Source organism: Oncorhynchus masou, chromosome 7, assembly GCF_036934945.1.
Source record: "Oncorhynchus masou masou isolate Uvic2021 chromosome 7, UVic_Omas_1.1, whole genome shotgun sequence".
NCBI classification, from domain to species: Eukaryota; Metazoa; Chordata; class Actinopteri; order Salmoniformes; family Salmonidae; genus Oncorhynchus; species Oncorhynchus masou.
In genome coordinates, this window is record NC_088218.1 from 18,316,338 (window position 1) to 18,329,925 (window position 13,588).

Sequence of the window (13,588 nt, forward strand, 5' to 3'; positions counted from 1 at the left end):
CTACTGGCCACTTTTGATGTAGAGAGTTTGTACACTAATATCCTACATATGGAAGGCTTGTGGGAGCTGCAACACTTCTCCAGCAGAGAGACCCTACCCTTGCTCCATCCAATGAATGCATCCTGCAACTGACTGAACTGATATTATCCAACAACTCCTTTGTCTTTCAGTCAGACTTTTTCCTCCAAATTTGGGGTGTGGCCATGGGGTCTCCCTTTGCTCCTAACTATGTGAATCTGTATGTGGGACAATTTGAGGAAGCACTCATTTACAAAACAGACACACCCCTCCCGTCTAAAATCCTCCTATGGAAGAGAAAGATGTCTTTCTGGGAAGGAAGTTATTTAATACATTTTTATTTGGATCCCGATGAAGTAGCTGCTACTCTTCCAGGGGTCCACACAGCTACTCTGTGTGGACAGCAGCTACTCTTCCAGGGGTCCACACAGAACATGAAACATGACATAATACAGAACATTAATAGACTAGAACAGCTCAAGGACAGAACTGCATACATTTTTTAAAAGGCACACGTAGCCTACATATCAGTACATACACACAAATTATCAAGGTCAAATAGGGGAGAGGCATTGTGTTGTGAGGTGCTGCTTTGTCTGTTTTTTTAAACCAGGTTTGCTGTTCATTTGAGCAAGTTCTGTGCAATAATGGCTCTACATAATACTGTACACTTTCTTGAATTTGTTCTAGATTTGGGGACTGTGAAAAGACCCCTGGTGTCATGTCTGGTGGAGTAAGTGTGTGTGTCAGAGCTGTGTGTAAATTGACTATGCAAACGATTTGGGATTTTCAACACATTAATATTTCTTAGAAAAAAAACAAGAAGTAATGCAGTCAGTCTCTCCTCAAGTCTTAGTCAAGAGAGTTGGATCATTAAAGAGAATGATGCATTACACACAGACTTATACACAAAGCCCAGAGACCGCAACAGCCTGCTACGTGCGGACAGTATGCATCCCCTTTCCCTCAAGAATGGTTTATCATATGGCCAGTTGTGGAAGATTGAATGAATCTATGCCCAACGGTCATATTTTGACACCAATGCTAAGAAAATTACAGACAAATTCAAAACGAACTCTTGATGATGCAATGATAAAAATATCCCAAACACTAAGAGAGGAACTACTCAAACTAAACCAAAGAAGAAAACCAACGCAACAGTCTTCTGCATGAAGTATACCAAGTGTTCAGAGAAAATGAGAGCAATCCTGAAAAAGCACTGCATCACGGGAGGCTGCTAAGGGGAGGAATGTTCATAGTAATGGCTGGAATGAAGCGAATGTAATGGCATCAAACACATGGAAACCATGTTTGATGTATTTGATACCATTCCACTTATTCTGCTCCAGCGATTACCACGAGCCTGTTTTCCCCAATTAAGGTACCACCAACCACCTGTGACTGGCATATTCTGTAATCAGACCAAAAAGTCACACACTTTTAAGGAACCTCCACTAGTTGTGTAGAAACAAGTCTCTCACCGTTGCCGCTAGCTATAGACCACCTTCTGCCCCCAGCTGTGCCCTGGACACCATATGTGAATTGATTGCCCTCCATCTATCTTCAGAGCTCGTGCTGTTAGGTGACCTAAACTGGGACATGCTTAACACCCCAGCCATCCTACAATCTAAGCTTGATGCCCTCAATATCACACAAATTATCAATGAACCTACCAGGTACAACCCCAAATCCGTAAACACGGGCACCCTCATACACCTCTGCTGTCTTCAACCAGGATCTAAGCGATCACTGCCTCATTGCCTACGTCCGTAATGGGTCTGCGGTCAAACGACCACCCCACATCTCTGTCAAACGCTCCCTAAAACACTTCAGCGAGCAGGCCTTTCTAATTGACCTGGCCCGGGTATCCTGAAAGGATATTGACCTTATTCCATCAGTAGAGGATGCCTGGTTATTCTTTAAAAGTACTTTCCTCACCATCTTAAATAAGCATGCCCCATTCAAAAAATGCAGGACCATGAATACATATAACCCTTGGTTCACTCCAGACCGGACTGCCCTAGACCAGCACAAAAACTGTGGCGTACTGCATTAGCATGGAATAGTCCCCACGATATACAACTTTTCAGGGAAGTTAGGAACCAATATACACAGGCAGTTAGGAAAGCAAAGGCTAGCATTTACAAACAAAAATGTGCATCTTGTAGCACAAACTCGAAAAAGTTCTGGGACACTGTAAAGTTCATGGAGAATAAGAGCACCTCCTCCCAGCTGCCTACTGCACTGAGGCTAGGAAACACTGTCACCACTGATAAATCCGCGATAATTGAGAATTTCAATAAGGATTTTTCTACGGCTGGCCATGCTTTCTACCTGGCTACCCCTACCCTGGTCAACAGCCCTCACCCCCCACAGCAACTTGCCCAAGCATCCCCCATTTCTCCTTCACCCAAATCCAGATAGCTGATGTTCTGAAAGAGCTGCAAAGTCTCGACTCCTACAAATCAGCCAGGCTAGACAATCAGGACCGTCTCTTTCTAAAATTATCCTCGGAAATTGTTGCAACCTCTATTACTAGCCTGTTCAACCTCTCTTTTGTATCATCTGAGATCCCCAAAGATTGGAAAGCTGCCACTGTCATCCCCCTCTTCAAAGGGGGAGACATTCTAGACCCAAACTGCTACAGACCTGCGCCGGTACTTCCGGGACCGACAGAGATGGCCTTCTTGCTTCACGTTCCTAGGAAACTATGCAGTATTTTGTTTTGTTATGTGTTATTTCTTACATTGGTACCCCAGGTAATCTTAGGTTTCATTACATACAGTCGGGAGGTACTACTGAATATAAGAGCACCGTCAACTCACCATCATTACGACCAGGAATACGACTTTCCCGAAGCGGATCCTGTGTTTTGCCCACCAGCCAGGACAATGGATCGGAACCCAGCCGGTGAACCAAAACAACGTCGCCATAAAAAGGGCAAACGAAGCGGTCTTCTGGTCAGGCTCCGTAGACGGGCACATTGCGCACCACTCCCTAGCATACTACTTGCCAATGTCCAGTCTCTTGACAACAAGGTTGATGAGCAAGGGTAGCATTCCAGAGAGACATCAGAGACTGTGACGTCCTTTGCTTCACAGAAAGAGGGCTCACTCGAGACACGCTATCGGAGTCGGTACAGCCAGCTGGTTTCTTCATGCATCGCGCCGACAGAAACAAGCATCTTTCTGGTAAGAAGAGGGGGGTATGCATTATGAATAACGAGACGTGATGTGATCATTACAATATACAGGAACTCAAGTCCTTCTGTTCACCTGACTTAGAATTCCTCACAATCAAATGTCGACCGCATTATCTACCAAGAGAATTCTCTTCGATCATATTCACAGCAGTATATATTCCCCCCCAAGTAGACACATCGATGGCCCTGAACAAACTTTATTTGACTCTAGGTAAACTGGAAACCACATATCCTGAGGCTGGATTCATTGTAGCTGGGGATTTTAACAAGGCTAATCTGAAAACAAGACTCCCTAAATTTGATCAGCATATCGATTGTGCAACCAGGGCTGGTAAAACCCTGGATCATTGTTATTCTAACCTCCGCGACGCATATAAGGCCCTCTCCCACCCTCCTTTCGGAAAAGCTGACCACGACTCCATTTTGTTGCTTCCAGCCTATAGACAGAGACTAAAACAGGAAGCTCCCGCGCTCAGATCTGTTCAATGCTGGTCCGACCAATCTGATTCCACGCTTCAAGATTGCTTCGATCACGTGGATTGGGATATGTTCCGCACTGCGTCAAACAACAACATTGACAAATACGCTGATTCGGTGAGCGAGTTTATTAGCAACTGCATCAGCGATGTCGTACCCACAGAAACTATTAAAACATTCCCAAACCAGAAACCGTGGATTGATCGCAGCATTTGCATGAAACTGAAAACGCGAACCACTGCTTTTAACCAGGGCAAGGTGACCGGAAACATGACCGAATACAAACAGTGTAGCTATTCCCTCTGCAAGGCAATCAAACAAGCTAAGCGTCAGTATAGAGACAAAGTAGAGTTGTAATTCAAGACACAAGAGGTATGTGGCAGGGTCTACAGTCAATCACGGATTACAAAAAGAAAACCAGCCCCGTCGCGGACAAGGATGTCTTGCTCCCAGACAGACTAAACAACTTCGTTGCTCACTTTGAGGACCATACAGTGCCACTGACACAGCCCGCTACCAAAACTTGTGGACTCTTCTTCACTGCAGCCGATGTGAGTAAAACATTTAAACATGTTAACCCTCGCAAGGCTGCAGGTCCAGATGGCATCCACAGCCGCGTCCTCAGAGCATGCGCAGACCAGCTGGCTGGTGTGTTTACGGACATATTCAATCAATCCTTATCCCAGTCTGCTGTTCCCACATGCTTCAAGATGGCCACCATTGTTCCTGTTCCCAAGAAAGCCACGGTAACTGAGCTAAACGACTACCGCCCTGTAGCACTCACTTCCATCATCATGAAGTGCTTTGAGAGACTAGTCAAGGACCATATCACCTCCACCCTACCTGACACCCTAGACCCACTCCAATTTGCTTACCGCCCCAATAGGTCCACAGACGATGCAATCGCAACCACACTGCACACTGCCCTAACCCATCTGGACAAGAGGAACACCTATGTGAGAATGCTGTTCATCGACTACAGCTCAGCATTTAACACCATAGTACCCTCCAAACTCATCATTAAGCTCGAGACCCTGGGTCTCGACCCCACCCTGTGCAACTGGGTACTGGACTTCCTGACGGGCCACCCCAGGTGGTGAGGGTAGGTAACAACATTTCGACCCCGCTGATCCTCAACACTGGGGCCCCACAAGGGTGCGTTCTGAGCCATCTCCTGTACTCCCTGTTCACCCACGACTGCGTGGCCATGCACGCCTCCAACTCAATCATCAAGTTTGCAGACGACAATACTGTGGTAGGCTTGATTACCAACAATGACGAGACGGCCTACAGGGAGGAGGTGAGGGCCCTCGGAGTGCGGTGTCAGGAAAATAACCTCACACTCAACGTCAACAGCACCCCCCTATCCACATCGACAGGACAGTAGTGCGGAGAGGGTAATACGTTTTAAGTTCCTCGGGGTACACATCACGGACAAACTGAATTGGTCCACCCACACAGACAGCGTGGTGAAGAAGGCTCAAAAGCGCCTCTTCAAACTCAGGAGGCTGAAGAAATTTGTCTTGTCACCAAAAGCACTCACAAACTTTTACAGATGCGCAATCGAGAGCATCCTGTCGGGCTGTATCACCGCCTGGTACGGCAACTGCTCCGCCCACAACTGTAAAGCTCTCCAGAGGGTAGTGAGGTCTGCACAACGCATCACCGGGGGCAAACTACCTGCCCTCCAGGACACCTACACCACCCGATGTCACAGCAAGGCCATAAAGATCATCAAGGACAACAACCACCTGAGCCACTGCCTGTTCACCCCGCTATCATCCATAAGGCGAGCTCAGTACAGGTGCATCAAAGCAGGGACCGAGAGACTGAAAAACAGCTTCTATCTCAAGTCCATCAGACTGTTATACAGCCACCACTAACTTTGAGTGGCTGCTGCCAACATACTGACTCAACTCCAGCCACTTTAATAATGGAAAAATTGATGTAAAAATGTATCACTATGTCACGTCCTGACCTTAGTTCCTTTTTATGTCTCTGTTTTAGTTTGGTCAGGGCGTGAGTTGGGGTGGGCATTCTATGTTTTGTAGTCTAGGTTTTGCATTTCTATGTGTTTGGCCTGGTATGGTTCCCAATCAGACGCAGCTGGCAATCGTTGTCTCTGATTGAGAACCATACTTAGGCAGCCTGTTTTCTCACTATGGACACCTGGACTTGGGAGGGGATTTTGGACGGTAAGGGACTCTGGGCACAGGCTAGGGAATATTGCCGCCCCAGGGAAGAGCTGGAGGCAGCTAGAGCCGAGCGGCGGCGATATGAGGAGTTAGCACGGCAGCTCAACAGGGACAAGAGGCAGCCCCCAAAATTTTTGGGGGGGCACACAGGGTGGCTAAGTCAGGTAGAAGACCTCAGCCAACTCCCCGTGCTTACCGTGGAGAGAGGTTGACCGGGCAGGCACCGTGTTATGCGGTGAGGCGCACAGTGTCCCTAGTGCGCACGCATAGCCCGGTGCGCTACATCGCAGCTCCTCGTATCGGCCAGGCTAGAGTGGGCATCGAGCCAGGAGGAATTGTTTAGTAGCTACTATCTTGTCTCATCGCTACAACTCCCGTACGGGCTCGGGAGAGACGAAGGTTGAAAGTCACGCGTCCTCCAATACACAACCCAACCTAGCCGCACTGCTTCTTAACACAGCGCCATCCAACCCGGAAGCCAACCGAACCAATGTGTCGGAGGAAACACGTGCACCTGGCAACCTTGGTTAGCGCACACTGCACCCGGCCCGCCACAGGAGTCGCTGGTGTGCGATGAGACAAGGATTTCCCTACCGGCCAAACCCTCCCTAAACCGGACGACGCTAGGCCAATTGTGCGTCGCCCCACGGACCTCCCGGTCGTGGCCGGTTACGACAGAGCCTGGGCGCGAACCCAGAGTCTCTGGTCGCACAGCTGGCGCTGCAGTACAGTGCCCTTAACCACTGCACCTACCCTGCCTTTCTAAGGTCTTCGAACGCCAAGTTAACAGATCACCGACCATTTCGAATCCCACCATACCTTTTCCGCTATGCAATCAGGTTTCCGAGCTGGCCATAGGTGCACCTCAGCCACGCTCAAGGTCCTAAATGATATCATAACCACCATCGATAAGAGACAATACTGTGCAGCTGTATTCATTGACCTGGCTAAGGCTTTCGACTCCGTTAATCACAACATTCTTATTGGAAGACTCAACGGCCTTGGTTTCTCAAACGATTTCCTCGCCTGGATCACCAACTAGTTATTTTATGGAGTTCAGTGTGTCAAATCGGAGGGCCTGTTGTCCGGACCTCTGGCAGTCTCTATGGGGGTGCCACAGGGTTAAATTCTCGGGCCGAGTCTCTCCTCTGTATACATCAATGATGTTGTTCTTGCTGCTGGTGATTCTTTGATCCACCTCTACGCAGACGACACCATTCTGTATACCTCTGACCCTTCTTTGGACACTGTGTTAACTAACTTCCAGACAAATGTCAATGCCATACAACTCTCCTTCTGTGCCCTCCAACTGCTCATAAATGCAAGTAAATCTTAATGCATGCTCTTCAACCGAATGCTGCCCGCACCTGCCCGCCCATCCAGCGTCACTTCTCTGAACGGTTCTGACTTAGAATAGGTGTACAACTACAAATACCTAGGTGTCTTGTTATACTGTAAACTCTCCTTCCAGACTCACATTAAGCATCTCAAATCCAAATTTAAATCTAGAATCGGCTTCCTATTTCGCATCAAAGCATCCTTCACTCATGCTGCCAAACATACCCTCGTAAAACTGAATATCCTTCCGATCCTCAACTTCGGCGGTGTCATATACAAAATAGCCTCCAACACTCTACTCAACTAAATGGATGCAGTCTGTCACAGTGCCATCCATTTTGTCACCAATTCCTCATACACTACCCACCACTGTGACCCGTATGCTCTCGTTGGCTGGCCCTCGCTTCATACTCGTCACCAAACCCACTGGCTCCAGGTCATCTACAAGTCTCTGCTAGGTAAAGCCCAGCCTAAACTCAGCTCACCGGTCACCATAGCAGTACCCACCCGTAGCACTCGCTCCAGCAGGTATATCTCACTGGTCACCTCCAAAGCCAATCATTCATTTGGCCGCCATTTGGCCGACAAGACAGTCCGGGGTTGGTGGTAATGAATCCAATTCAGTGACACCAAGAAGGCGACGTAGACCTCCGGAGCTGGTGAACGGAATGAGCAAGCAGTACCGGAGGATCCGAGACAGATATGAGGTAGAGCATTTTATTTTAATTAAAAATGTGGTTACATGGATTCAATATCAATATTAGGTATGACTGTGCTCAATAGGTTAAAAAAAAGAAAGAATTTTAAATGAATGTTTCCAGCATTTGATTACACATGAGAGCTTCTGTGGGTAGTCATGGCAATGGGGCCTTCATTGTGACATCACAAGATTCTGATTCTGGGAGGTTAGCTGTTGCACAGACAAACAGAACAGTGCTAAGGGTCTGATTCAATTAACCACTGATATATTATTAATGTCCTATTTCATTAGCAAGAGAACACGCTGCCAACTTGAGAGGTAGGTTGTAATATAACTTACTGTATAACTATGTTTCTGTAGAATAACTACTTATCAAATGACTTGTGTACTAACATGACCCTTTGAGTAGGCCTGACATGCAATCATGGTGACAAGTGAAACTATTGACGAGAGACAGTTTGCTTGAATCCATTTTTTTGTGAGAAAAATGTTCATCCTGACAACTGAGATGGCATGTTACAGTTGTAGTCAGCCAGACTAATGGCAAATACATTCTATTGATGAAAGAAAACCCCATCTGTGTTAATCCCCAACATACATTGTAATCAATTATCTCAATAAATATGTATCAAATATTTACCTCTTTTAAATTGAGTTGCACTCAGAGGCACTCAAAGAGAAGACTGGAGTGATTCAAATAGATGAAACTGGACAACAAGTTGGGTCCATGATGGAAATAGAGTCACTTTCTTCCCTAAAAACCTTTTTGAATGATATTATATAAGTGATTAGTGTGGTTTGTGAGAACCAGGACCAATATGGAGTGGCGTTACATGAGGGGGTTGAATAAGGCTCAATAGTAAGGTACAGAGAGAGCCTGAAGTTTGATTGTTAAAGTCTATGTTGTGTTTTATCATCTCCAATGGCAACGCCTTGCATCACAATGAAGATGTCATAAAGGATATTGTGCACAAAATGATAGGAACAGCCAAAATCGATTCATTTGAACTTGGTCGCTTTTCTAGTAGCCAACAATTTACTAGTAATTCAGATAGGCCTATTGAATAATCATCTCTGGATTGGGATTGTCACTTGCTTAATTGTAAGTAAAGGGGAAGAAATGTGAGCACATCGTAAAGAGATGTGTTATTCTTTGGTTAGCAACTCACCACTTACTACAACGTTATGTATTTCACAGAGTTATTGTTAGCTAGGAGGAAGCCATGGACGGTTCAACGCTGGCACAGAGGAGGGCTGAGTATCAGTTGAAGGAAAGGGAGATCCAGACAGACTACATGATGGAGCTGGGAGCCAGGTTGGCTCTGGTGAGACAGATCCAGGGGGAGCAGGAGAAGGAGATAAAGAGGATTTGGTTTGAGACGAGGAAAATGCCAAGCCTGATTGAGGAGGTAACAAGACCAACTTTGACAAACTCGACTAGAGTTCTGTTGAACAATATTGATTAAATCAAATATATGTCAAAATACAGGCAAAATGTGCCATATGCCATTGAACGTAAGTTAACAGTATTTTGTCTGATAACTTTTCTTGTGTTGTTTCGTGTATGTCTCTGAGTATTGTTATGTACATAGTCCTCAGTTCTTATGGTTGCCTTGTCTTAAAAATGTAAAAAAATAACAAGACCAAGCGATCTCTCGTAGACCTTCATATCAGGATAATGTAGTTGTCCCACCTAGCTACCTTAAGTTGAATGCACTAACTGTAAATCGTTCTGGACAAAAGCGTCTGCTAAATGTCTAAAATGTTAAATGTTATGCTGGGTGTAGTGCATGTATTTTTACACTTAGTTGACCCGTTAGCTAGAAGACCCAGGATTGGTACAGACTGGTGCAGAGCATCTGAGAGGACACTAGATATATACAGTGTCTTCAAAAAGTATTCAGACACCTGTACTTATTCCACCTGTTGTTACGTTACATCCTCATTCTAAAATGGCAATCTACACACAATACCCCATAATGACAAAGCGACAAAACTGTTGTACATTTTTTGGGGAAAATGTATTAAACTTAAAAACAGAAATACCTTATTTACAGAAGTATTCAGACCCTTTGCTATGAGTCTCAAAATTTATCTCAGGTGAAGGGGTCTGAATACTTTCTGAAGGCATTGTATATGTGATGTATAAGTACATAGTGTTCACTCATAAAGAATGTATGTACTGAATGTGATCACTTTCATCAGGTCTGTTTCTTTTCTCCCGCAGGATGTGAGAGATGTGACCAACCGTCCACTCACTGAGTTCATGGCTCCCTGTATTGACTCCCTCCCACCGCTGGCTTTCACCAATCGGAGGCCTATACCAACCATGTTGCATCCCCCCTCTCCATTGGCCATACGCACTCAGGATGCACAGCGGTTCATTGTATTTTCCTACTTTGTCCCTGCTGAGTGCCCAGTTTCCACAGAGGCCACTGCAGATGTATCTGCTGGTAAAAGAGAGGACTTGTCGCCAGATACACATCTATCCTCAATGCTGCATCGATACCTGCCACACTTCTTTAAAGATGACTCCATTCCACCACAGCAGACAGTAGAGGGAACCACTGAGGTCTCAGATGCTCCAGTGGCAATAACTAATATCAAGGAAGAGGACAGATTCTATCCTTTCTCCCTCCCACCACTGGCTCAGCGACTCATTGGCAATTCATTCAATGTCCCGGAAACATCCCAGTCTGCCGTTTCAGCCACGGAGTGCCGAGTTGCCATAGTGGCCACTGCAGGTACAGCCACTGTCAAGAGAGAGAACCGATGGGCAGCAAGAATTCTTCCTTCAGTGCTGCCTCCATGCCTGCCACCAGTCGTTGACGATGACTTCATGCCTCTAGAACACACAGTAGAGGATGCCTATGAGGTCTCATTTGCTACAGAGGCCACTTCAGGCACAGCTACTGTTGATGGAGTGGACAGATCAGCAGCTAAATGTCCTGTCCCAATGCTGCCTCCAAGTCTGCCACCTGTCTTTGACAATGACTACAAACCGCCAGGGGCGGCAGTAGAGGGAACCAACAAGTGTCCAGTTGCCAGTGAAGCAGCCGCTTCTGTGTCTACTGTCCTCCAAGAGGAGTTTTTGGCTAATAAAAGTTCTCCTGCACCCACAGCACTGCCTCTAAGGCTGCCCCACACCCACAACATTGACCACAAACAGCCAGAGGAGACAGTTGAGAACACCACAGAGTGCTCAGTTGACATAGAGGAAAGTGCAGTTGCATCCACTGTCAAGAGAGAGGAAATGATGGGTGATAAAAGCCCTGTCCATGCACTTCCTCCAAGCCTGGCATGCATCAATGACAAGGACCACAAGCAGCCAGATCAGAAAGGGGGGGGCACTTCTGTGGAGGTGGATATCTGCTCGCACACTCACCAGCTGGTCTCAGATGCTAACTTAACTCTGGCAACCCGCAATGATGAGCCGCCCACCCCTCTGATCTGCGTTGTCACTAAGACGCCTGTTAGAGTGGGAGCCTCCATATGCAGGACAGAGGATGAGGAACCCAGGCCCCGGACCCTGGAAGAGGCAAAGGTAGGTGTCGTATTTCACCCTACTACTTTACAGGGATGGTGGTCAGTTCCATTTCAATTCAATGTGTTGAAGAGAATTGGAATTTTAGACTACTTCCTGAATTGACCAGAATTGAAATGGATTTGACCCCAACCCTGCTGCTCTTTGCTCATAGTATAAAACATCACCCCTCACTAGGGTTATTAGGCCATCATTGTATGTTGATCACTCAATTGTGTATTGAATGTGCCACATTGGAACGATTTTACATCTAGAGTCAATGTCTTCCTGCTAGGATTATTGGATAGGCATTGAAAATGAGAGTGAAAAGAGAAGTGTCACTGAGGAGTTGAGCCCGAGGGAGGGATTGAAGAGAGAGGCGGACTGTGCCCATTCCAAGTGCTCCAATGGGACGGTTTCATCAGAGAGAGCAGAGACCATCCTAGGAAGAGTGGGCTTTCTGCTCATGAACCACATGCAGAAAATCCTGTCTTTGAAGATGAAGGAAAAATATAAAAATAAGAAACTGAATAAGAAGTTGAAAGATGACGAGAAAGAGAGAAAGGAGATGAAACACAGGGAGGAGGAACAAAAAAAGAGGGAGAAGAAAGAGATGAAGGAGCAGAAGAAAGTCATGAAGGCTGAGAAGAAGAGGGAGAAGTTCGAACAGAAAAAGAGAGAGAAGGAAAGAAAAGAGAAGGAAAAGGCAGAGAAAAAGAGGTTAGAGGGGCTGATGAAGATACATAATGACATGATGAAAGACAAGATTAAGAAAGAGAAGAAGTGTTCTGAGGAGCTGAAAAAGAGAGAGAAAGCTCAAGCTGAGTTCCTGGAAATGGAGAGAAAGATTCAAGAAAAGGAGGAGAAGAAGAGAGAAAAGATGAGGAAAGAAGAGAGGAAGAGACTGGAGAAGAAAAAAAAGAGGGAGCCAGCTGGAGGTGGAACTGAGACGGTGATAGAAGAGCAGGGAAGGGATGAAAGCTTGAAGATGGATGAGTAGACTGGGTAATAGAGAGAGATATAAGGTATTTTTGCATGCAATGAAAAAACTAAGCATTTCAAAATAAAATATATATTTTTTTCTCTGTTTGATTTTTGTTAAGGCATACTGTACAACACTGTATAAACACAACATGTTAATGTTTCACATATCTGGGGAGTGTTTAAATGTTGAATTCCAAATCGACCAGATGGAGATGAGGAGAATGAAGAGGGAGGGGAGTGGATGGAGGGTGGAGAGGAACATGATAGAGAGGAATATGATAGATGGGAAAATAATAGAGAAGAATATGATAGGGGGAATATGATACAGAGGAATATGATATTTTATTTTATTGAATTAAACTCGGCAAGTCAGTTCAGAACAAATTCTTATTTACAATGACGACCTACCAAAAAGCAAAAGGCTTTCTGGGTGGGGGCTGGGATTAAAAATAAATCAATCAAATTGAAATATAGGACAAAACAGATATCACGACAATAAAGACAACACAACACTTTAACCAGGTAGGCCAGTTGAGAACAAGTTCTCACAACTGCGATCTGGCCAAGATAAAGCAAAGCAAAACAGATATCACGACAATAAAGACAACACAACACTTTAACCAGGTAGGCCAGTTGAGAACAAGTTCTCACAACTGCGATCTGGCCAAGATAAAGCAAAGCAGTGCGACAAAAACAACAACACAGAGTTATACATGGGATAAAGAAACGTACAGTCAATAACACAATAGAAAAATGTATGTACGGTGTGTGCAAATGTAGTAAGACTAGGGAGGTAAGGCAATTAATAGTCCATAGAGGCGAAATAACTACAATTTAGCATTAACACTTGAGTGATAGATGTGCAGAAGATGATGTGCAAGTAGAGATACTGGGGTGCAAAAGAGCAAAAATAAATAAATAACAATATGGGGATGAGGTAGTTGGGTGTGTGATTTACAGATGGGCTGTGTACAGGTACAGTGATAGGGAAGCTGCTCTGACAGCTGATGCTTAAAGTTAGAGAAGGAGATATAAGTCTCCAGCTTCAGTAAAAAAAAAAAATTCAGTCATTGGCAGCAGAGAACTGGAAGGAAAGGCGGCCTAAGGAGGTGTTGGATTTGGGGATGACCAGTGAAATATACCGAGTTGGA